We start from the raw sequence: 25,717 nt of genomic DNA, 5'->3' as shown, positions 1-25,717 counted from the left end.
TGTATCTTTGCATGAAAAATCCAAAAATGCTGAGTTTTCCCAAAAAGGAGTTGCCCAACAAAAAGCGGAGAAAACCTGTTTTTTGCCAAAAAATATCACAAATGACCAAAAATGCTCAAAATTTTTAGAATTTTGTGCTGGAAGTGAGTTATTTAACACCATGATCCTTCAAAGAAGCCTCAGCCAAGATGTGGAGGGGATCGGGCCTTTTCCTTTGTTTTAGTGCTTTGGTTAACCGCCCTTGGATCACCTTCATTTTTGCCTTGCATACATGCATTCGGGCCCAATAGTGGTTTTTCATGTTCCGGAGCAGGTCCTTATCTTTATTGGCCTTGGCCAGCAGCCTCTCCAAATGAGCATTGACCTGTAGAAGCATAGCCTCACACTCAACGGGTACCAAGTCACCGGGTCTCTTGCGCGCCAAATTGCGGCCCTCATGGATCCTTCACAACTCATCAAGAGTGTGCTCTTCCTCAAGTTGCTTGTTGTGCTACTCTAAGTAAGTGATTGTCCAATTTTCCATGTCCAATCTTTGCCGTAATGAGTCATTTTCAGCTCTTAGGTGCTGAATGATCTCCTTTGACTCTAGGCTAGGAGAAATGATGTCAATATCAACCACCTCTATGCCTGGAACACCTGATGGCCCCTCATAAATCTTGGGATGTTTGCCTCTCTCTGGTATCTCTGCTGCTGAAGAAGGCGAGGCCCCTTCCACCTGATGTGGAGATAACACTCGCTGAGCTGATGAAGACGGCGAGACCCCTTCCACCTGATGTGGAGAAAATACTCGCCGAGCTGCTGCAAATAAGGCCCTGTGGCCTCTCTGATATGTGACCAATGGAGGAGAGTTGACATGTCTGGTCTCAGGAATATCATGCTGCTGTGAAGGCCCTCCCTCCTCATGAACAACCTCAGGGGGTGATGATGTTGATGCTGTGAAAAAATCCCGAGAGATAAAATCCTCCCATGGGATACCCTGCTGAGCCAACTGATGTATGACCACAAGCTGGATCAAACCATAATGATAGATGCTCCTGTGCTGCTGTGCTGGACTCCTTCTCTGCACCAAGGGCACCATCCTCTTAATATTCCGGCATATGAAAACTGGTATGTTCATCATCCGTACCTGTGTGAAATGCATCAACAAGCGAATATGGTACGAATACAATGATGCAAATCTGCCCTCACAGATAAAATAGCGCATGATAAGCCTCATCAACGGAACATACTCATCCCTCAAAAATCTGAAAGGAACTACACCAATCATGTGTCTCATAGAGGCAGGTTTAATGTAGGGCTCATACTGAAATCTATCCAACAGTTTGCGCTTGTTCCACACTTCTCTAGCATTAGGTATCCCTGTTGCTTGGGCAATCATCTCAGGTGTCAATGTAAAATCCACCCCTGCAAGGTTCACATGCCCATCATGCAAATGCAGAACAAACAAGTGGGCCAATTCCTTGTGATGCTGGATTTGAGAGATCCTTTCACAAAATTCATAACATGACAGATAGCGGAAACATGTGACTGCAATTGGACAAGCCTGCAAATCGGTCAAAGAGGTGGGCTCCTCTCTCTTATGGTGACCACTCCTACCACCCCTGTGAGGCCTCCTTTGTACCTCAACCTCTGGAGTTGACTCACGGTCATCACTTTGCTCATAGTCGCTCTTGGTTTCTGACATGGTTTTGAGAGCAAAGTGGCTGGAATGTATTGCTGCTTCTGCTCAAAAATCTGCTAGCTTAATTGTTGAAATGTTGTTTCAAGGGGACAAATAGCACAAGGGAAATGTTAGGGAAGGGAGACTTTTAATGGAAATTGGGAAAAATATATGAAATATGGAGTTTAAGGGAAGGAATCATGATACACCCTATCACACAAATATCATTTGCAAAGTTTTTATGAGAAACAGGGTTTAGGATTAGATTCTTGATTTTTAGGAATAGGGGTAGGGTTTTAGGGATTTTGGTATTTTTTGTAGAGAGATTGAGTAAAAATGATGAGGGAGGTGGAAATGGGATGTAGGGAAAAAGTGGGGGTGAAGAGGATGACCTTGAAAACAGCAAGACAAACCCTAGCCTTACTAACACTTTGGGTTTCTTAAGCAAATATACATTGGACTCATTATTTCAAAATGATGACTTTAAAATACATCCTCATGCTTTTCAAGCTTTGGAAAACAATGTATTTTAATGATGGGAGGCCTACCTGCAACCTTGAAGCAATCCGAAGTTGTTTTGCAGCTTGTAGGCGAAATTTGGTGGAAGAGTTCCCAACAGGTCGCGCGCAAGGCTGGACGGGTCGTGCGCAAGGCTGGACGGGTCGCGTGCAAGGCTGGACGGGTCGCGCGTGCCCAACGGGTCGCGCCTGTGCGTTTTTTGAACTGCGATGGGCACCCTGACGGGTCGCGCTCACCCAACAGGTCGCGTGCAAGGCTCAACGGGTCGCGCGCGGGTAGTCTATGAAATTTCGCCCAATTCCTCTTCAATCACTCTTCACTATTACTTTGAGGCACAATGAAGACTAAAGGGAGGGAGAGAGGAGCTTTATAGGTTTTGATTTAAATTAATTTCCTTTCAAACCCTCTTTCAAATGTTTTTATCATGACACTTTTTCGAAATTTGAAAACTGTTGATTTTATGTTTTCCTTTTGTCCTGAAATTGGTTGAACTGATGTTTTTCTTGAAAAATTTTGCAGGGATAGCTTTTGAGGAATCTTGGCAAAGGGGACCAGGGTTGCATGCTGACTTTCAAAGAATTTTGAATTTTTACAATTTTTACAAAAATTTGAGAAAATGACCTTGGGCTTTAAAAACAGGGTTTTTAAATCCAAGGTAAAATGTAGCTGTACAAGATGAAATCTTTTTGAAGAAACACTTTGATAGTCATCCCTCTGGCTTGCTGGGCATTTATTGACTTTTAAAGACCTGACCTTAAAGACAAATTGGACCCAAACCCTAGACCTAGGACTTTTGACCTCAAGACAAGACAAGCAACCTTAAAAGAGTTTATTGACTGAAACAACTTGATCCAGCAGTGCCAAGAGGGGAATAAAGACACCAGCTCCTCCATCAGGGTTATGGCATGCCTAATGGAATGCAATGAGATGACACTGATGAGACACCTACTTATGCAAATGCAAAGAGCTTTGATCGCTGATGGAGGGCTACTAGACCGACTCTAACATTGGCTCCAATGGGGATGGTAGCTCCTTGGAGGTACCAAGAACCTTAGACCTCTGGGAGAGCATACCAGTGCTTTATAATCATTAGGCAATGGAGTCATTATTTACACATGCGACCCAAATTGGGAGAGATTTATTGACTTTGACAACTGACTGAAAATTGGACTAAATTTGACACAAACTAACTCAACTTCGTACAAAAAATTGACTGATAAAAACGACATAAAAAACTCACACCAACTAATCTCCATCTTCAGAATTATAGCCTTCACCACGGGCCCCAGACTAAAGATGAAAGATCAGTTCACACTTGCAGCGGAATAAAAGTAAAATGGTAATTACAATGATAATGACTAGAGCAAAAAATACTCAGACATGATACCTCTTGAGCAGTCGGCCATTGACCGACCCTCCAAGACAATCATCACCGTTCATTTCTTTGAGAAGAAAGGAATTTGGACCACGATATGCTGCAATTTTGTAAGGACCTTTCCATAAATTATCAAACTTTCCATGTTTCCCTTTGTCTTCATTGCGGGCATCCCACCTCAAAACATCATCTATCTGGAAATCATCCGACTTTGCTTTTCTGTCATAGATTTTCTTTATGCGCTCTTGCAACTTAAGAGTATTTTGAAGAACCTCCTCTCGGGTCTGCTGTAAATGAATCATTTGACTGATCCGCCTTTGCATTGGATCCTCCTCGCCACTAGTTTCTTGAAGCAACTTTGCTACCGGAATACTAAGTGAAGTAGGAAACACCGCATATGTCCCATAAACTAGTTCAAAAGGTGACATACCAATTGACTTTTTCTGACTTACACGATCAGCCCATAATGCATTTACTAACTGTTTGTGCCAGCTCTTCTTATTGTTTTCCAGCAACTTCTTTATGATGTTTACCAATGATTTATTCGAAGATTCAGCCAGCCCATTTCCTTGCGGATGATAGGTGGTTGAATGCCCCAAGATGATGTTATATTTTTAGCAAAAGTCAGCCATCTACTTTGATTTAAACGCTGCTGCATTATCTGTGATCAACTTATGTGGACAGCTGAAATGTGACAATATGTTATTTTCAAGGAAAGAAATAATTACAAAGTTCGTGGCCTACCGGGTGGGAATGGCTTCAATCCATTTCGTGAAGTAATCGGTGGCTGTCAATATCCATTGATGCTGCCCGGAAGATGCTGGATGAATTTTGCCGATGAAATCTAAGCCCCACTGCTGAAACGGTGCACTGACTTCAATGGGCTTGAGAGGAAAGTGCTGTAATTTCTGCTTTCCTTGAAAAATTTGACATTCATGACAACTTTTGACTGCCTTATATACATCTGAAAACAACGAAGGCCAATAAAAACCGACCCTTAAGATCTTGTTTGCCGTGGTCTTCCAAAACAGGTGACCCCCGCAGTCACCTTTGTGAAAATCCTCTACAGCTCTCTTAGATTCCTCCTCGACCAAACAATTCAGCAATATGCCACCGGGGTCTTTCCAATATAGTGCAGATTTGAGGATGCAAAATTTGGCAGCCTTTAATTTCAATGTCCTAGCTTTGTTTCGAGGCATCCCGGGAGGTGAAGACAAATTTTGAAGCACATATATAATATCAGCATACCAAGGGGAGGAAATAAAGATATCAGATACCTGTAGCACTGAATTTTCTTCATCTTCGTCGGACAAGGAAGCAATTAAATTAATGTCTAGGACATGGAGATTTGTTTCAGCCATCAATTTAGCGAGACCTTGGCCCTTCATCAGCTTGGTAGGCTTGATTTCCACATCATACTCCAACAGTGTAGCAATCCACTTACCCCGCTTTCCTTCCAGTTCCGCTTGTACCAAAACATCTTTAACAGCTGCATTAGGAACATATGCCAAAATGTGAGAATTCAGTATGTACACACGGAAGTCCTTCAAAGCTTTTACCAACGCCAATGCTTGTTTTTCAATGATATTATACTTCAGCGCTTCGTCCCTTATGATACGACTGAAAAAAGCAATGGGCTTCTCACCTCCATCTCTCTTTTGCATGAGCACAGCTGCCAATGTATGCTCAGAAGCAAATGAAAATAAAATAAAATCTTGTGTATAATCCGGGCTGATTAGAGTTGGGGCTGAGGATAAAATTAACTTTACCAAATTGAAAGACTTTACCACCTCTTCGGTCCACTTGAGCTGGCTGTCCTTTTTAAGCATGTTAGTGATTTCTCTAAGGTGCTCGGCAAGATTCGGAATGAAGCGGCGCAGAAAATTCAACTTGCCATTGAAAGACTGAATCTCTTTCTTGTTTCGGGGCTGCTCTAATTGCTGAATGGCTTCCACACGTGCAGGATCTATATGAATGCCATCTTTGGAAATGATGTGGCCCAACAACTTGCCGTCACTCATGGAGAAAAGACTCTTCTTTGGATTCAATGAGATACCATATTTTCTGCACTTTTGAAACACCATTGTTAAATGATACAGATGCTCTTCATCAGACTTAGAAAACACAGTTAAATCATCAAGATAAACAACCAAAAATACATCCTTCTCATTAGCAAAGGCCATGTCCATCGCCCATTGAAAGGTGGCACCTGCATTTTTCAATCCAAATGGCATCTTGGCATAATGAAATGTTCCCCATGGAGTAGTGAATGCAGTCTTGTCGCGGTCATCCTCATGCACCAAAATCTGATTGTAGCCGGAATAACCATCAAGTAGTGACATCCTTGATGCCCCAACTACCCGCTGCAATATATGGTCCATCTTGGGCAGCGGATAATTGTCCTTTAACGACACCTTGTTCAGATTTCTGAATTCTATACACAAGCGGATCTCATCGGTCTTCTTTCTCACGGGCACTAAGTTGGAAATCAAATCAGAAAATCTGATTGGAACTATAATTCCTGACTTGTACAACCTGTTAACTTCCTTCTCGATCAATGGCAGCAACTTAGGATTAATTCTTCTCAACTTTTTTCGGAAAGGCTTTTGATTTGGCTTTATGGGGATGGTATGCTTTGGCGACAATGCTTTCGATAGTTTCACCATCTTTGGATTTTCAGCTGTTCCGAGATTCACTTCTTCGACACCTTCTTCTGTTGGTCTGCGAGCCACATCATCTTGATCGAACAGCTCTTCCAAAGGAATTAATCCTTTAGGAATGAAATTATCTTTAAGCTGTAATACATCCATTTGATTTACTCCCTCAGGTTCGATATCTATGGAAATGTCTTCGAACTTACCTTCAACTTGCAGAAAATCCTTGATTTCCTCATCATTTTGGAAAACTTGCCAACATCTTTGATTGTCTGGGACTGTAGGATGGTGCTTTACATAAATCTCAAACTTATTGTTGGAATTCATGGGAATTTTTAGATTACTTGCTACCTTAGCCAATGCATCCGCAACACCATTTTGGATACGGGGCACACATGTCAAAGTATGTTCGGAAAACAACTTCAAGATATCTAGGACAACATTTCGATATACGCGCATACGAGGATGCTTGGCCTGAAACTCACCTTTCACTTGCTTTATAACCAGCTTGGAGTCGCCATATACTGCTACCTTCTTTCCCTTCAGCTTCCGAAGGATTTTCAAGCCAGCAATGAGAGCCTCATATTCTGCCTCATTGTTTGAACAATCAAATGCCAATTTGTAAGAGCATACTTGTACCTTGCTTGGGACTTTGTTTCGGACAGAAAATGGGCTTCGAATCCACACACCTATACCAGCACCATCGCTGCCCATAGCGCCATCAAAATCCACGGTCCAAAGACCATCCTCATCATCTTCTAAATGCTGAAATTGTGATGTCTTTGCACTTTCTGGCTGCTGCCCGTTCATTTCAGCTGTTGGCTCCATGACAGCGGTTCTTTCTTCACTTTCTTTTCTCAAAATTTCTCTAAAATTTTCTGTAATATCTGGTATATCTTCTGCTTGAACCAACTGGCTATCTATCTCATTAAAATTATCAGCAAACAAAACAAACGATTCCAAATCTGTATGTACATAATTTACAGGATGATTCACTGGCTTGTCCTTACTAGTGATCATGTATTTCATCTTTTTCTCCCTATATAACTTCCTCATCTGACCAAAGACCGGGATTGTAGCATAAGAAAAATCAAGCTGAAGTGTACCTTTGAGCTTGGCTCCCCAAAATCTCGAAAGCAACATGCCGAACCACGGAGGAATATCCGCCACCACCACATCCATCAAAACATTCTTTGCTGGGATTTGATCTAGGCTTACCACCAAGTCCTTGATCAAACCAATACATTTTACCCGGCTGGAATCAAATGAATACAAATCATGATATTTCCTTGTGATGTCTAGTCCCAGCCTTTCCATAATTGCTTTTGGCATCAAATTATGCGAAGCTCCCGAGTCAAACATAGCATTATGTAAAACATACTCATGCAATCGCAAATTGATATAGAATGGAGGAACATCACTTTCGGGAGACTCACCATTTAAGGCAGGCCCAAAAACCAATTCCGGTTGATCGTCTTCTACATTCACCGTGTCTAGCATTGGATCAAAATTCAACATCTTGGAGATTTGGCCTCGGTAAGTGTTGTTCTTCATGATTTCCGTCAAAGGGATGGACACTTTCAACTTTGAAATTTCATTCTCCAAACTGAAAGCTGAAACCTTCTCACCTTCTTTAACCGGAACTTCTCTTCTTTCAACTTTATCTCTCGATGTGCTTGATGGCTGACCCATCCTGTTTGCTGATGATGATTGAGTTGCTGAAGGATCAATTATGTCTTTTCCTTTTGTCTGTGGGGAAGCTGAATCATTCTTTGCTGAAGTATCTTTCTTTTTCTGAATGGGATTTATGGGAACAACTCGGTTTCTTAATTGCCTCTGCTGAGCGGACAAAGCATTGAGATATCCCCTTTGGTATTCCTCCGATTCTTCCTCAAGTACTGCCTCATTTGATAAGATATAATGCTCATCTTCATGTATAACTGAATTTCTCACAAATTCTTCTTCTTCTGTAATATAGGTAGTGATGAGCCCCAATTTTTGGTGCAATTTGGGCTCATTTGGCCTACTTGCTCTGCTCAAACCATTCATTTTTTATTGCTTATGCATTCATTTCTTGGTTTATTCATTTTGTTTGTAGGAAGAAGGGTAGGCATTCTATCTACGTGACTAATACATGATGATTTCAGGTTTTTGGCATTAAAAGGGAGCAAAGACCATGAGAAAGGAGACAAGGAGACAGTGAGGTGGCACTGCTGGTTTTTAGGAGAGGATGTCCACGGTCTTGGGGACCTTCCTCGTGATTCCCACCATAGCTCCGAGCTCCAATAAATCTCCCCACCGAGCTTAGAGGCAGCCAACTGTTCTACAGGAACAGCAATTAAAATTGTTCTACAGGATCAGCAGTTTAACCTTCAGTTGGACAGCCGAGCTCCACAAATCAAGGACACCTGTTGGATGATCATTTTGCATAAATACTGAGGCCATAGCCTTGGATAGAGCTTTCTGAACTTTTTTATTGCTCTTGTAATTTGGAAGTACGAGCTACAGCTCAGTGTTTTGTTCCTTTTGTAAGCCAGTTTTGGCATGACATCAGATTTTCGTTTATGAATAAAGGCAGGCAGATTTTGATCTCATTCTGAGTTTCTAAGGGAGCTATAGCTCTCAGGTTAGGGCCCAACCTGAGAGAAATAGATCTCCTCGGTGTTGTAATGTTATTTGCATTTCGTTCCAGCACTTTGAGTCTTTACTTTGACATGCAATTTGAATTTACAATCTGTTAATTTAGTCTTTTTCATGAGGTTGAATAGGATTAGTTTATGGTGAATTTGCTTTCAGTTGCTTAGATTCGATAGGAGGATAGTTATAATTTATTGGAGCTCCAGAAAAAGGTTGTTAAGGCTCATTGCCATCTCTCTTAGGGATTGGGGTGCAGTCCATAACCAACCACCAAAAAGAAACACAATTCTTCTCACTTCCATGCAAGCTGCAACATAGACATTTTCGTTGAAGATCCATCCATGCACTTTTGATATTGAACCATACTCCTACATTCCACTTCCATGCACGAGTTTCATTTCTTGGTTTTCCATTGCTGTTCATAGGTTTCATGGCACAGTTATCATAGGTTAATGAATTCTCGTTTTTGGTGCATAAGTCATTTGTTTCATTTACGCTGCTCCATATCATTCCACTTCCTTCTTCTTCTTCTTGATCTCTCCTCAAGCCCTACTCGGCCTCTGTCCAGCTCATTTACCCTCCAACTCATCCATTTCCACGTAGCTTCATTTACTTAACCTTTCGTGATCCCATCCTTCCAGCCATCAACCCACTGCATGCACTCTTCCTCCATCTGATTTCTCTGCTCCTGAGCCATCACCAGCTCCATCTCCATCTCAACTATCCTCCCACGCCACTCCAACACTTCACCATCTTCCAAAACTTCCACGGTCAAACATCCTGTAGAATTGCACAGACTTCCTGTAGAATCCCTGAGTTTCGTGTAGGATCCCCTGCAGACTTCCTGTAGAAGCCTGCAAACTCGGTTGCTGAGCATCCGAATGTGGTAGACTTTTGTGGACTGATGCTAGAGACCCTCTGGGACCTCCCCTAGCCATCCTGACCTTGCCCATGCTTTCCTTCCATTCAAACCACTCCTGCACAACCAAACCCTAATCAAAAGCATCATCACAATAAATCCAACCACTTAATGAAAAAATACAAAAACATGTCTTTTCAGATGCAAGTAGCTTAGATGCATGTATTTCAGTTCACTGCAAGTAATGGCATCATTGGTAGAAGTTTCATTCACATTTTTGCATTGTAAGGGTCTAGCTAGTCAAATTAGGGTTTACTAGGGTTTTCATGCTTTGTTGGCTTTCAGTTTCTTTTTGCAAATAGACTAGTCTCCTTTGAGTTAGCTTTCGTCCATCATTCATAAAGCTTCTTCTGTGAGCATATAGAAGTTGGCTTGAGCCCTAGCGGACTTGTGCCAGCTGACCAAGTGACAGCTGCGACAAGAGCTAGTACTTGTGCATACAGCACCGTCGCTTCCAAGTTTGTACGAACTACCGGGTTGATAAAATTAGAGATAGGAAGCTCCAGGAGTTGTAGCATTATTGCTACAATACTGGAGCTCACCAGGTAGGCAGATCATCAGGAGTGAAAAAGTGATTTTCCTCCCCCACCGTATCTCCTTCATCCTCTGATTCTTGACTAATAAAATTCTTCTGAAAAGGGGGTTTAATTTGCTGCTGAACTACTGCCTCTTGTGCTCTTGTTTCACGCTGTTTGATTCTATATTGCGGCTGCTGCGGACCTCGGAAATTAGGATTACGGATCTGCCATTCCAGCTTGCTGAGATGAGTATGTTCAAGTGCTCTTTCAATCTTTTCAACCTTACGGAGGAGCTGATCTGATGTAGAAGCTTCTTCTTTGATTGTGACTCGCTTTTCCGCCTTCATCCTCGCTCTTTTATCATTCAGATTCGCTTCAACACTAACAACAATTTTCTGCATATCCTCCAATGTAGGCGGATCTCTATCTCGCAATGAATAAGCCATCTCCGGCTCAAAGCCATCACAGAATTTAAGAAGTGATGATTTTCTTGACGGTCTCAAATCATCGCGAATAGCATTGTACACTGTATTAAATCTGATTATGTAATCTTGAACGGACTCACCATGATTACGCTTGAGGTTGTTGTATTCAACATTAATCTAAAGCGGATCCTTTCTGATTTCCCATCGATCTAGAAACTGGTTCTGAAGTGCTTCTAAAGTAGCGATGCTCCGGGCTGTCAAACCTCTGAACCACTTTCTTACTTCGCCATCAAATGTTTGTACAAACAAACGCATAGTTACATCCTCCTCATCTATCTCATATAGATCAAAGAAAGTCGTCATTTTGTCTATATGTTGCTGACCAGAAATACTCTATGGTGTGCCACCAAACACAGGAATTTTACTCTGATAATCAGCTGACATATCATGCAAATTTTGGGGAAGAGCAAGAGGAGCAAACCGGGTAGCCATTGCTTTAGATAGATTGGGTCTAGGAGTAGCAGGTAGAGTAAGTGTAGCTGTAGTATGAGGAGTATGAGGAGGAGAAGTGGTATGGGATGTAGAGGGCGAACCAACTGTAGATTCCGGATAAGTGATTATAGGAGAAACAAAAATAAAAGGAGGATTGGACTGCTCATGCGCCGCGATAGTGGATCCGATATCAACAGATATAGTTTCAACGAACTCAACAAGATTTGTAGCGTGAATATCTGACTGAAGAGATCTTAGGATGAAATTGTCAACCAATCTATTGTGTCTCTCAATTTCAAGGGCTGCTGCAAAATCAGGATTGGGAACTAGGGAATCAAGTGCACTTTCAGATTTAGTTTTTAACAAGGACAACTCGAAACTCTTGTCAAAATCAATGTCTTCAAGATATTCAAAAACAACAGGACATGAATGAGATTTGAATATATGACCAGAATCTGAAGCCAATTTGGATATCAAGGAACAAATAGCCAATCAGCCTGTGAAAACTCTTAACCAATCATCCAAAAGTTTAGAGTTTTACAAATATACTGGGGTGAAATACAATCGAGGTGGCTGTATTCACAAGCTCACGGAGATTGACTGAAGCAGCGTTTATCTACTTCCGCTAATGCAAAGAAAAAGCGTTTCGAAGGCTACCTGGCATAACTTCAGGCTCCGTCTAAGACTTATGAAACAAACACATCAATCCACAAACAAGTTTGTTCTCCCCATTGGAGTCGCCAATATGTTAGCGCTTGAAATTTCACCTCAGGCTGAGAAAGGCAAACTCCAAGGCAACATCAAACCACTTAGCCTCGTAGCTAGCCCTACGGGGAAGGAGAGGGCTCTCTCCGGTATATCTCGGTAAAGATCTTCAATGGGTGAGATAACCAAAAAGGGAACACTGATTTTAGGCTAGTAAACTGATAAAAAGATTTTAATTGGGAAGTTTTAGGATTTTGGTGGAAAATCAGGGAAATGCAATTTTGGGTGCGGGGATTGGACACAGTTTTTGCAGGGGGTTCTTTGGGGCAAGGTAGGAGACTGTATTGATGCCTTTGAATTAAGTGAATGGATAGGAATGACCGGTGAGGAGCTAAAGAGAGCAAGAAACCTTCAATAGTTCTCTTTAGACAGATGAAAACATAAATATTAAGCAAACTTAAAAGCAGAGCATGGCAATCATGAATTCTACTTTAGCGCTTCATTTGCCTAATTTGCAGAAGGAAAATTAAGATGATGAATCACATAAAAAATTTACAAGTACAAAGAGATACACACCATCAATACATGTAACCACAGGAATCCCAAAAAAGACTGCAAAACCCTGGTCTTTCTTCCTTTGCCAAAATTGCAGAGATACAATGAGTAATACAATAGAGCTTCTCCCTCAAGAGTCCAACCATGAAAATTACCAAGAAAGTAAATAATATAGGAAATCTAACATCTTTCCTTGCCTCTAGGTGTCGAGCTCACTATCCTAGGAGCTGTTTCAACCAATTCTAAACTGAGTACTAAAAACTAGGCGGTCAAAACAACTTGCCTCTACAAACTAAGAAACCAATTCATTCATTAAATTTTTACCTATCACATGAATGAATCTTCTAGAATAGGTAAATAAGTGTCATTTCATCATGAAAATACATTAATTACATCAAAAATGGTGAAAAATCCCATCACAAGTCAAAACTGGTCAAAACTGGGCGAATTCCTGAGCTGTAGATGAATTCCTGTGAAAACTGCCCAACGGGTCGCGCCCTTTTTCTGAACGGGGCGCGCTAATTTGGAGCGGATTTTGACGTACTTCTAGGTGTCCAAATGAGGCAAACGGGGGCTTGTTGGAAAGGTCTGGATGTCTACTTTCCAACCCAAGTAGAATTTCTGAATTTGGTGGTCATTTGCCCCTCCAAAATTGCAATCTCCTAAGACTGCTTCCTGTGTGTCAAAAAGGTGGCAGAAAGTCATTTTTTGCTTGTTTTTTGACTTTCTGGAGGCCCAAAACTTGGTGAAATTTCTTGGAAATGGCTGAGCAAGTGTATCTTTGCATGAAAAATCCAAAAATGCTGAGTTTTCCCAAAAAGAAGTTTCCCAACGAAAAGGCCGCGCGCGGCGCGCGACCCGTTGGTGGAGAAAACCTGTTTTTTGCCAAAAAATATCACAAATGACCAAAAATGCTCAAAATTTTTAGAATTTTGTGCTGGAAGTGAGTTATTTGACACCATGATCCTTCAAAGAAGCCTCAGCCAAGATGTGGAGGGGATCGGGCCTTTTCCTTTGTTTTAGTGCTTTGGTTAACCGCCCTTGGATCACCTTCATTTTCGCCTTGCATACATGCATTCAGGCCCAATAGTGGTTTTTCGTGTTCTGGAGTAGGTCTATCTTTATTGGCCTTGGCCAGCAGCCTCTCCAAATGAGCATTGACCTGTAGAAGCATAGCCTCACGCTCAACGGGTACCAAGTCACCGGGTCTCTTGCGCGCCAAGTTGCGGTCCTCATGGATCCTTCGCAACTCATCAAGAGTGTGCTCTTCCTCAAGTTGCTTGTTGCGCTGCACTAAGTAGGTGATTTTCCAATTTGCCATGTCCAATCTTTGCCGTAATGAGTCATTTTCAGCTCTTAGGTGCTGAATGATCTCCTTTGACTCTAGGCTAGGAGAAATGATGTCAATATCAACCACCTCTATGCCTGGAACACCTGATGGCCCCTCATCAATATTGGGCTGTTTGCCTCTCTCTGGTATCTCTGCTACTGAAGAAGGTGAGACCCCTTCCACCTGATGTGGAGATAACACTCGCTGAGATGATGAAGACGACGAGACCCCTTCCACCTGATGTGGAGAAAATACTCACCGAGCTGCTGCAAATAATGCCCTGTGGCCTCTCTGATATGTGACCAATGGAGGAGAGCTGACATGTCTGGTCTCAGGAATATCATGCTGCCGTGAAGGCCCTCCCTCCTCATGAACAACCTCAGGGGGTGATGATGCTGATGCTGTGAAAAAATCCCGAGAGATAAAATCCTCCCATGGGATACCCTGCTGAGCCAACTGATGTATGACCACAAGCTGGATCAAACCATAATGATAGATGTTCCTTTGTTGTTGTGTTGGACTCCTTCTCTGCACCAAGGGCACCATCCTCTCAATATTCCGGCATATGAAAACTGGTATGTTCATCATCCGTACCCGTGTTAAATGCATCAACAAGATAATATGGTACAAATACAAAGATGCAAATCTGCCCTCACAGGTAAAATAGCGCATGATAAGCCTCATCAAGGGAACATACTCATCCCTCAAAAATCTGAAAGGAACTACACCAGTCATGTGTCTCATAAAGGCAGGTTTAATGTAGGGCTCATACTGAAATCTATCCAACAGTTTGCGCTTGTTCCACACTTCTCCAGCATTAGGTATCCCTGTTGCTTGGGCAATCATCTCAGGTGTCAATGTAAAATCCACCCCTGCAAGGTTCACATGCCCATCATGCAAATGCAAAAAAAACAAGCGGGCCAATTCCCTGTGATGTTGGATTTGAGAGATCCTTTCACAAAATTCATAACATGATAGATAGCGGAAACATGTGACTGCAATTGGACAAGCCTGCAAATCGGTCAAAGAGGTGGGCTCCTCTCTCTTATGGTGACCACTCATACCACCCCTGTGAGGCCTCCTTTGTACCTCAACCTCCGGAGTTGACTCACGGTCATCACTTTGCTCATAATCGCTCTCGGTTTCTGACATGGTTTTGAGAGCAAAGTGGCTGGAATGTACTGCTGCTTCTGCTCAAAAATCTGCTAGCTTAATTGTTGAAATGCTGTTTCAAGGGGACAAATAGCACAAGGGAAATGTTAGGGAAAGGAGACTTTTAAGGGAAATTGGGAAAAATATATGTAATATGGAGTTTAAGGGAAGGAATCATGATACACCCCATCACACAATTATCATTTGCAAAGTTTTTATGAGAAACAGGGTTTAGGATTAGATTCTTGATTTTTAGGAATAGGGGTAGGGTTTTAGGGCTTTTGGTATTTTTGGTAGAGAGATTGAGTAAAAATGATGAGGGAGGTGGAAATGGGATGTAGGGAAAAAGTGGGGGTGAAGAGGATGACCTTGAAAACAGTAAGACAAACCCTAGCCTTACTAACACTTTGAGTTTCTTAAGAAAATATACATTGGACTCATTATTTCAAAATGATGACTTTAAAATACATCCTCATGCTTTTCAAGCTTTGGCAAACAATGTATTTTAATGATGGGAGGCCTACCTGCAAGCTTGAAGCAATCCGGAGTTGTTTTGCAGCTTGCAGGCGAAATTTGGTGGAAGAGTTCCCAACAAGTCGCGCGCAAGGCTGGACGGGTCGCACGCGCCCAATGGGTCATGCCTGTATGTTTTTTGAACTGCGATGGGCACCCTGACGGGTCGCACTCACCCAACAAGTCGCGCGCAAGGCTCAACGGGTCGCACGCGGGTAGTCTATGAAATTTCGCCCAATTCCTCTTCAATCACTCTTCACTATTACTTTGAGGCACAATGAAGACTAAAGGGAGGGAGAGAGGAGCTTTATAGGTTTTGATTTAAATTAATTTCCTTTCAAACCCTCTTTCAAATGTTTTTATCATGACACTTTTTCAAAATTTGAAAACTGCTGATTTTATGGTTTCCTTTTGTCCTGAAATTGGTTGAACTGATGTTTTTCTTGAAAAATTTTGCAGGGATAGCTTCTGAGGAATCTTGGCAAAGGGGACCAGGGCTGCATGCTGACTTTCAAAGAATTTTGAATTTTTACAATTTTTACAAAAATTTGAGAAAATGACCTTGGGCTTTAAAAACAGGGTTTTTAAATCCAAGGTAAAATGTAGTTGTACAAGATGAAATCTTTTTGAAGAAACACTTTGATAGTCATCCCTCTGGCCTGCTGGGCATTTATTGACTTTTAAAGACCTGACCTTAAAGACAAATTGGACCCAAACCCTAGACCTAGGACTTTTGACCTCAAGACAAGACAAGCAACCTTAAAAGAGTTTATTGACTGAAACAACTTGATCCAGCAGTGCCAAGAGGGGAATAAAGACACCAGCTCCTCCATCAGGGTTATGGCATGCCTAATGGAATGCAATGAGATGACACTGATGAGACACCTACTTATGCAAATGCAAAGAGCTTTGATCGCTGATGGAGGGCTACTAGACCGACTCTAACAACGTCCACGTGGAATTTACAAAACTTTTTTAAATCAATTAAAATACGAACATCATTTTAATCAATAAAATCTCTGACTTAAAATAAAAGTGGCCTAGAATTGAATGTTATATCAACCATGTCAAGTAACTAACATCGGGTGAGAAATACAAGCCATGCATATTGGATTAGTGAAATAATTGATCTGATGAAGCTCAAAATCAAACAGAGGACTTACAACTAAGAAACGCAAATAAATGACTTACAATTAAGACATGAGGTTGCCCTTTCAACCATGTCGTTAAATGACTCTTCTTTATGTCACAGAACATTAAACTTTTTCTGATACCAAGTGGAAGTGGTATTGTAACATTAACCACTGATAGAGTTTGTGTCCACGACTACTTCTCAAGATCCACTCCATTACCATCATTTGGGGCTAGATAAGATTCGTGCAAAAACCATCAACATGAAAATGAAATCTACATCCTTGTAAAAAAAATGGGAGGAAAAAAAATCCACAAATTGAAACAGATTGTAGGATAACTCATTCCTGCAACATGATTATCTTGTCATGAACAATAAAAAAAGAAATCAGGAGAAATGTAATTTTTGCCACATTTTGCCAATCATTTCCTTTTGCATATTCTATGAGCAATTGATGAAAAAAGTCAACTAAAACTTGTCAACATCAGGATTATAGTAAAACATAAAAGCACTGCTCCAACACATATATAATCCTAAACATAAGTATCTATACATATAAGTATTTATTGAGATCATTGTATTTTGTGAAAATATGGAAGTCAAATCTTTGAATTAACACAATTTATGGTACCACTGCCTTACGAAGTCCATTCATTCGAGTATTTACGAAGTCCATTCAAAAATTTCTTCAAGGTTCAAAGTTCAAACAATTAACATGTAGCCTAAAAAAGCTCAGATTTGAAAAGGAGATAACCCAAAAATGTAGAGTATATATCTCACATTTATATATCCTAATTTCTAGACATTGAAATGACACTTTTTAGCATACTATTGTGAATTCAGCCTAAAATGCTATAAAAAAGTATTGATGGTTATTTTTGTTAAAAATGGAAACTAGGGCCAAATTCCACTTTGAACAGCTCCTTTGGGGCTAGATAATTGTGGCATTGAATTCCTCTTTTTGAGAGGACGAAAATTGATCTAAATATCATCAAATTTGGATAAGTAGAAGTGGAATTTCGAATTTATGTTTCTCTCATGTAAATTATTTAGGTCGGCCTCAACTATATGTCGGCTTAAGAAGATCATAAGTCACATCCCCTCAACTCCACTAAATTGTATATATAGAGGAGCATTCCCTCTCATTTGGGACACATCAATCAAAAGAAAAAGATATCTTTGTGGCAGCGAAGATTAAGGAGGATAAATTCAACTACAAGTTAAGGGGACCCATCAAACAACCACATAAGAAGGTACACTTATACGTAACATAAGTTTCATTTAGATTAAGGTGCGTGAAACACTTTCAAGCTAAACAAACTTCAACGGGAAATCTCACACGTGACATACTACAATTTGACAATTAGCAGTCGGCATTGTTTCTCCAAGTCCATAACTGAATGATTAATCATTCAGAATTGGTTAAGGTGCAAAACTTACAAATTCACTTTAAGGACACTTCTTCCATTTAAAGAGTCATAAAAGCTAAATTTGAATTAAGATGTCACCAGCCAGAAAAAGTATTAAGCGCTCAATAATCCAACAATTGTAATGCTTTCAAGACCTTTTAAATATTCATAACAGTGACAATCGTGAATCATTGGGATAATGCATTCCATTAAATTATAATCTGGGTTGTGCACATTATCTTTTGGATGTATATAGAGCTTTACAAGCTGAGTCAGTTTATTAGCGACAAACCAGTTTCATCAACATTCAGAAAATGAAAATGAAGATAGAAATGAATGAAAGGAGATATCTACCTTGCAGGATAGTTTAGAAACCAAAGCGCAAAATTATAGAATTTGGACATATCGTTAACCACACTTTTGGGACTTTAGCTTCCCAAATATTCACTTTCTTGTCATCCACACCCTCTACAATGAGGGACACTTTAATAGCTGTCAAAGGTTTAGAGTTAGAAAGATTATGTGAAAGTTCCTGTAGATAGAGATCTTGCTCCCTTATTTCAATCACTGGGTAAAACTGCAAGTCACACATCAAAAAAGATCGATGTTACCGATGTGAGTATTTATTCCTTTAGGTATCATGAAGTCTGTGGGTGCTACACACATGCATATGTGTGTGTGTGTGTGTGTAATTAAGCCTATAGGTTGCATGTAAGCCTTTCAATGCTCTTTACGCCAGAAGTATTCTTACAATGGTCAATGGCTCGTAGGTAAAAGCATTGGATAACAAAAATCAATGTTGGATAAAGCGAATAAAAATACCAACTGCAGAACAGAAGATGACAACCCCCAAAAGTTTGCTACCAAATCTGCATTTTCTAGTAGACCTCAAGATATACAGTAGTTGCAACTATTTGCATGTCATAGTTAGGATAGAAAGAAACAAGGATAAATTACAAGTTTCCATCACTGATTGCATCAAAATGTTGATATGATTATCAACGCATAGTGATAATGGTTGTAAGGTGACAAGAAACAATGCATATCTAATTCACAAATTGTACTTATGTATGCTTCAACACTGAACTCATAGGCTTGTAATTGAACTCTTACAACCATCAAATTAATTCATGCACTATCAAGAAATACCATCAATGATATATTTCCTTATAAAAGATTATGCCTCATACCTTGAATTCGACCTAGAGTTTAATGCACATTCCAATCATAAGAAGTACTAATCCCAGATAAAATGGGCAACTGAGTTAGAGACTACGCTTTTCCACCTAGCCATAGATTGGGCAGCATTATGGTCTTTCTTGTTGCCCAATCACCATCGAGCCAGATTCCAGGGCATAAGGAGGTTGCTCAAGAACAAAAACAATCAGGAATCCAAAAAAAGATCTCCACCCCGGGCTATCAAGGGGAAATGTTGAAGATGCAGTTGAACTCATCAACAAAATGCTTGATTGGGATTTTGTGTCTTGGAATGCAATCATTTCAGCGTTTTCCCAGCAAGGCCACAACAAGGAGACTCTGGAGCTTTACTTTTAGATGAAGCTTGCAAGTTTAAGGCCAGACCAATTTACATTGACAAGTGGTCTAAATCCATGTGCCAACTTGATGTGTCCCCAGTGTGGTGCGCAAGTTCAAGCTAAGGTAATCAAAGTGGGATTCGAATCAAATGCCTTTCCAGAGCTTGCTCTTATTGAAATGTATGTTAAGTGTGATAGAAAGGAGGATGCAATCCAAGTGTTCGATCACATCTGCGTGCCTAATGTTTTCACATGGAATTCTTTGGTTGTCGGATATGCCCGATGCAGTAGGTTAGAGCGTGCAAGGTAATTGTTTGATATGATTCCTGAGAGGGATGTGGTCTCTTGGAGTAAATTGATTGGGATCTACACCCAACATGGGTATAGTGAGGAATCCCTCCAATAGTTTCGTGAAATGCATAGGTCTAGCATGAGGCTGAATTATATTACCTTCAATAGTGCCCTCAATGCTTGTTACCTTACACTCCATTGAGCAAGGAAGACATCTACATGGCTTGATAATCATAAGTGAACTTGAATTGGATGTATTTTTCGAGAGTTCCCTTGCAGACATGTATACTAAATGTGTTGGAGTATAGATGATGCACACCTTCTATTTGATAAAATGGTTATGTGAGATGCCATTTCATGGACATCAATCATTACGAATTTGGCACCTTAGAGAGTGCACACCAATTATTTAATATAATGCCTACAAGGAATGCAGTTTCTTGGAATGCAATGATGGCAACATATGCCCAAGTTGGGTATGGTGAGAAAACCCTACATATTTTTAGAGAAACGTTTTTGGCAAGAATGAAAACAGATTGGGTCACCTTTGTTAGTGTTTTAAGTTCATGTGCCCATTTAGCGACTTTGAAGTAGGGCAGGCAAGTCAATGTACACACTATCAGAAGTGAACTCAAGTCAAAATAGGAAGCCACCTGACTTGAAGACTACCATGCACATCGAACTGGTGGGCCATGCAATCTGGCGAAAGCTAGCTGCTGCGGGGTTTGAACCTGCAACCTGCCAACGACAACACCCGCATATGAGTTTGCAACAAAAGTGGTATTCCTAGTGAGAGATTAGAGTTTGCAAGGGAAGTGTTTGTTAAAATTCCACTAAGAATATGCGTTGAGGCAGTACAAATGGTCTCACTCTCAAGTTTGCTCCCCAAGTTTAACAAAGGGTGGATCTGCTGCACAAGTAGCACCAAATGCCTCTATATTCAGACATTCAATTTTATTTCAAGTTGCTCAAAGCTCAAACATAGCTTTGTTCTTATTAAATATCCACTTAAGACGTCATATGATTGTCGCGTCTTATCAATTTACAATTTGGCACATAGCAGTCGCCAAGAATGTTTACGAAGATCCAAAATCATTGTAGCCTCTTCCATCTTTTTCAAAGAAAACTTTCACCAAGTTGGTAATATTTCTATTTCGACAAAAATGAAGACCCCCTCTTCGGGTCTATAATGTATTTTATTATTGGAATGGTTCATGGCTATTGTCAAAGCGTTGCAATATTTGTCAGATTGGTAAAAATCTGTGCAAAATAAATGTTTTATTGCACTAATTGCATAGATATGGACTTGAATTCCATCTGCGTCAGTGTAACTCCTTCCTGGTTCTGGTGCAAACAAACATATTATTAGAGTGGCACTTGAATTCTGGCACTCGTATCAAAGTGGTGGTTCCCTGATATTTTATATTGTGAATGGGTGACTGAAATATAGGACTCTTGACCCGCATGCAAAAATATTTCATTTCAAGGATTTGGTGATATACCCAATGTATATATTGTAGACTAGGATGTATACGCAGTAGCTGTCGGGATTCGACAATGAAGCACTAGTCATGTCTTCATGACCCAAATGCAAGAAGTTTGAACCCACATGTCCAAAATGTCATTTTTGGTATTTGGATAGATATGTAGTATATATATGTAGTAGGCTGAGTAAATATATATATCATATACTCGGTGGTTGTGGACATACAATGAAGTACTAATCAAGCACACTATGAAAGACAGGCTACTATAGTGTCTAAGAAATTATTCAACCTCTTGTCTTGTCAAGAACCAAGAAAAAAAAAAGTATGAACAAAGAAATTGAATGCATATATATTTTGAGCCATGATTGTCCTACTTTTGGGTTGATTTGATACGGACCATTGTAGACTTTGCAATCGAATGGAGTAGTGAAGCTGAAAGTGGAAGTTTAGAGTAGGTAATGAGCATAGGATGAACGCTTCCATCATATCAAAGGCAAAATCTTCCCATCGCAGGCTTCAAAACCAGGTGGATATACAAAACATACATGCGTATTTGCTTTGTTATTCTGGGAAGTATATATTGTCTTAGCATGCCTTAAAATGATGTGGTAACTTTCAAGACAAATAAGTATTAGCCTTTGCTATCTTGTTATTCTGGCCTTTTTGGGTTCATGGCTGCCTCTGGTCTTCTCGATTAGAGTTTTTTCTAACATAGCACATGGCACAAGGAAATGCAGTGAAAGTTGTAGGAATGCCTCAATTCCATATCCTTTCTATATCAATTCAAGGCATTGTCATCTGGATGGATTCAAATTTCAATTCTATAACAATATTGTGAGGATTTAAGTGAACAACCTTTACTATAAGTTTCTCATCAGATGGGATCATCATCAATCCTCTCTAATCTTCCTATCCTAAAAACCTCAAGGGCTTCAGTGTCAAAGGCATGAAGAATTATGCAATTTCTGTCAACAACTTTCTCCAGTTATTTGACTGCAAGAACACTCCAGATTTTCTGTTGAAGTGCAATATTCCTTATATGCAGAGCTGCAATGAGCAGTGCATGTTTGATAGGACATTTTGCTATCCCTTTCTGAATGAGACAATATGGCACCATGGAGATGATGACTTTGCTCACTTCTCCTAGTTGCAATGCCAGAGCTTCATTAGTTGGATACTCACACCCATATTGACCCATTTGGATGCAAAGTATCGGCTAAGTGGGAATTGGGTGTTATGGGCACTTTTTGATGATGTTCACTATGACCCCAATGTGGTCTATCAATATGCAGTAGATGTAATTGACAATGTGAGGTGTGCTTCTAAAGATGGCTATCAAGGAGATGAGTTCTGTCAAGGCACTGGATATGTAAGAGTATGCAAAATGCATGGTGAGAAGTCATACAATAAGGACTGTCGAAGAGATCACAATGCAACAAAGAGAATAGTCCTTGCGACTGGGCTTGTGGCTTCGTCAACACTTGTGGCAGCAAGTCTTATTGCACTTGCTTTACACAGACAACATAGATAATCTAATTTTTGAATTAGACAGTCCAGGGAGGAAGCCAACTTGCAAACCTTCTACCTATGCACTCTGAAGAATTCAAACTTGATCTATTCTCTTATAAGATGTTGGAGAAGGCCACTAAAATATTTGCTACTACAAAAAAAAGTGTGGACATAGTGCTTGTGGGACTATATATGCTGGGAGGCTTACTGATGGTCACCTTGTTGCTATAAAAGGGATCCATTTTGGGAGTTCTCATGGAGTAGATCAACTATTAAATGAAATTAATATCTTCTCAACAGTGAAACAAAATAAAACTTAATACAAATTCTTGGTTTTGTTTATTAACTGAATTTGTCTCTACTTGAACTGAGGGTTTATATATACTAATGTTGATGAAGCGATGATATAATTGCCTACATTGTTTACCTTGTTGTTAAAGTATGTTAGAATTCTAGAACCAAGTCAGTAAGAAGCAGAGTTCATCTCTGTTCTACCTATGATTATCATATTAGGTTGAGTGCTCCCTACTCACTGTTGTTATTCTGCTAGTATCAGATTCTGCAAATCAGTGTTCTAGAGATTAGATTATTGCATACAGGGTACAAGAGCTATGTGCCATCATTTGCAGAGCAATTCATTCAAGCAAGATAAAGGGTTGTGAATGAGTTGAAGTCATCCACTCATCGGGTAGTGAACAAATTGGATAAAAGAGAGCAGCAGTCAGATTCTCAGTTGGAGCACTCTAATGAAAACCATAATTCCCTAGACTCTATTTATTCTCAAGCATAACTACTGGATCAAATTCAAAGGTTGTACAAGATAAAATGACAAATGTTATAGATCAGTGCAATTCCATTTTTTTGAGCAATCTCATCAGATAATTGGCATTTAATTTAAGTTTCAAGAATAGTAGTTTGATATGTTGAAGACTGTGGACACTAGTATGGTTGATCTTCAAAAGTTCTATGTAAGATTAGGACAAGATATAAGGTACCTTAAAAAATTAACTTCAAAGATATAAAAGCAAATCACTGAAGTGGCTAGCACTGTATCATCTCAATTAGACAATATTCAAAATATAACAGATGACACTGGCAACACAGTGACTTTGTATCAGTATCAGTAAAACAGCTTGCTGATAATGCTTGCCAACACTAGCTTTAGTTCACTACTTACCAAGAGGAGCTTTAGCCAACTCATAATTGCCTAGCACAGAGCTCCTCTATGGTTTTGTCAACTCAGGAAGAATTTTAGTCAAAGAAAGCCACTATGGTCATGGCTCAGAACAAGTTATCTTCATTGCAAAATGCCATTCTTCTTGAATCTCAGGCTATAAATACCATCTTCTTCTACTTGATTATGATTTGTGTGCTCTATATGTTGATAAAAACAAAAGAAAACCAATAAGGTCAGATGTGTTCTGTACTCTGTACTTTGCATATCATTTGCCATTGAGCTCATCACAGCCCATTTTAAAGGCAGTGTCTTTCACAACAACGCTGGATTGCCTCAGAGACATTTTATGTAAGAACAACATTTTCATATACTCTTGCTCTCTTGGGAGTTCAATATTTTTGACTCGTATACCGTCAGCAACAATGGAACCCAAAAGACAGCACATAAACTTTTTTAATGTGCTAGATATTGAAAGGCACTCTTACTAAATATTTTGCACTTCAATGTTGCCAAGTTAATATACATGTATATTAGGAATATAACACCCCATGGGATCACCATCGCTGATGCATTAACACTCATGAAATTGACCGATAAACTTCTCTTGGGAGTTCAATATTTTTGACTCGTATCCAGATAATGGAACCCAAAAGACAACACATCAATTTCTTGGATCACTGGAACCACAAAACAGCACAATAATTTTGATTAATTAACAATATATGACAGGTTTAAGATTCCTGTGGGATGGAATATATGGTTGTAGGTTTCCTGGAGAATTTACCAGTGTTCATCCTGAAGATGAATCCAGTTGAGGATTCAAAACATCAACCATTCTGGAAGATGAACACTGGTAAATTCTCCAGAAAAAGCTACAACCTAACAATGAATGCTTTGCTAATTCATCAAGAGGCATGATATAAACAAAAGGTACAACATGACAGACTCAACACATACAGAAGAATGGCATCACATGATTGACAGGTTGCAGATCTGTATGTGAAGCATCTCAAAGGCACAAAATCGAATTGCATACAACATACTATTTCAGGTTCTATATGTTTCACAATGGCATTTCCTCTGTGTGAATCCTATGGCATATACAGTCAACCCTATAGGATGACTTGATGCCTAATTTTCCCCACACAAGAATTCTTGCAAAATCTATTAAAATTTTCAAAATGATACGCTGACTAGAATAGGGGCTAGATTTTGCTATAATGTGCCCATAACAGATCAAGGCACTAGTCTTCTTTCCTTGTTAATAAAAAAAAATCCAAAATTATTCTCTCTTTTACCCCATTTTGTTTCATTCTGCAATCTAGAATTTACCAGAAAATTTTACTCGATATCAGAGTCTGTTTGAACCATAAAAATCCCAAAAAATATATCATAAACTTGGCTCTACTTCCCTCAAGCAAATCATGTGAAATTGACCTAAAAATCCTAGGACATTTTGCTTGTAGGGGCCCTTGAAGTGTGCTTTGTTGAAAGATCTTAATAGGGCAAAGATGGTAAAAGTTATAGACCATGAGGGTTACTCATCCACTAGGTGAATAAATATTCACTTATAAAAGTTCCCTACTTCTCAATAATCATAGAAATAGACTTTACATTCTCAATGCCAATGAAAAGCTAATAAACAGTGTGCAGATTTGGCTTCCATAAATGCTTGTTATCTCTTTTTAGTGATATGTTATATAATTATTTATGTTTGCTTGGA

At 39.8% G+C, this 25,717-nt stretch overlaps 1 long non-coding RNA gene across 2 annotated transcripts in view; it reads right to left on the bottom strand.

The window, feature by feature from the left end:
- The window catches only part of LOC149251094 (uncharacterized), a 63,905-nt gene that overhangs the window by 8,381 nt on the left and 29,807 nt on the right, over positions 1–25,717 (bottom strand). The gene's annotated exons all lie outside the window — the stretch shown is intronic.

The sequence above is a fragment of the Pinus tabuliformis genome, chromosome 7 (assembly GCF_031772625.1).
Source record: "Pinus tabuliformis cultivar Carrire ecotype Pingquan chromosome 7, CPIR1, whole genome shotgun sequence".
NCBI lineage: Eukaryota > Viridiplantae > Streptophyta > Pinopsida > Pinales > Pinaceae > Pinus > Pinus tabuliformis.
This window is presented reverse-complemented; position numbering and strand designations above follow the sequence as displayed.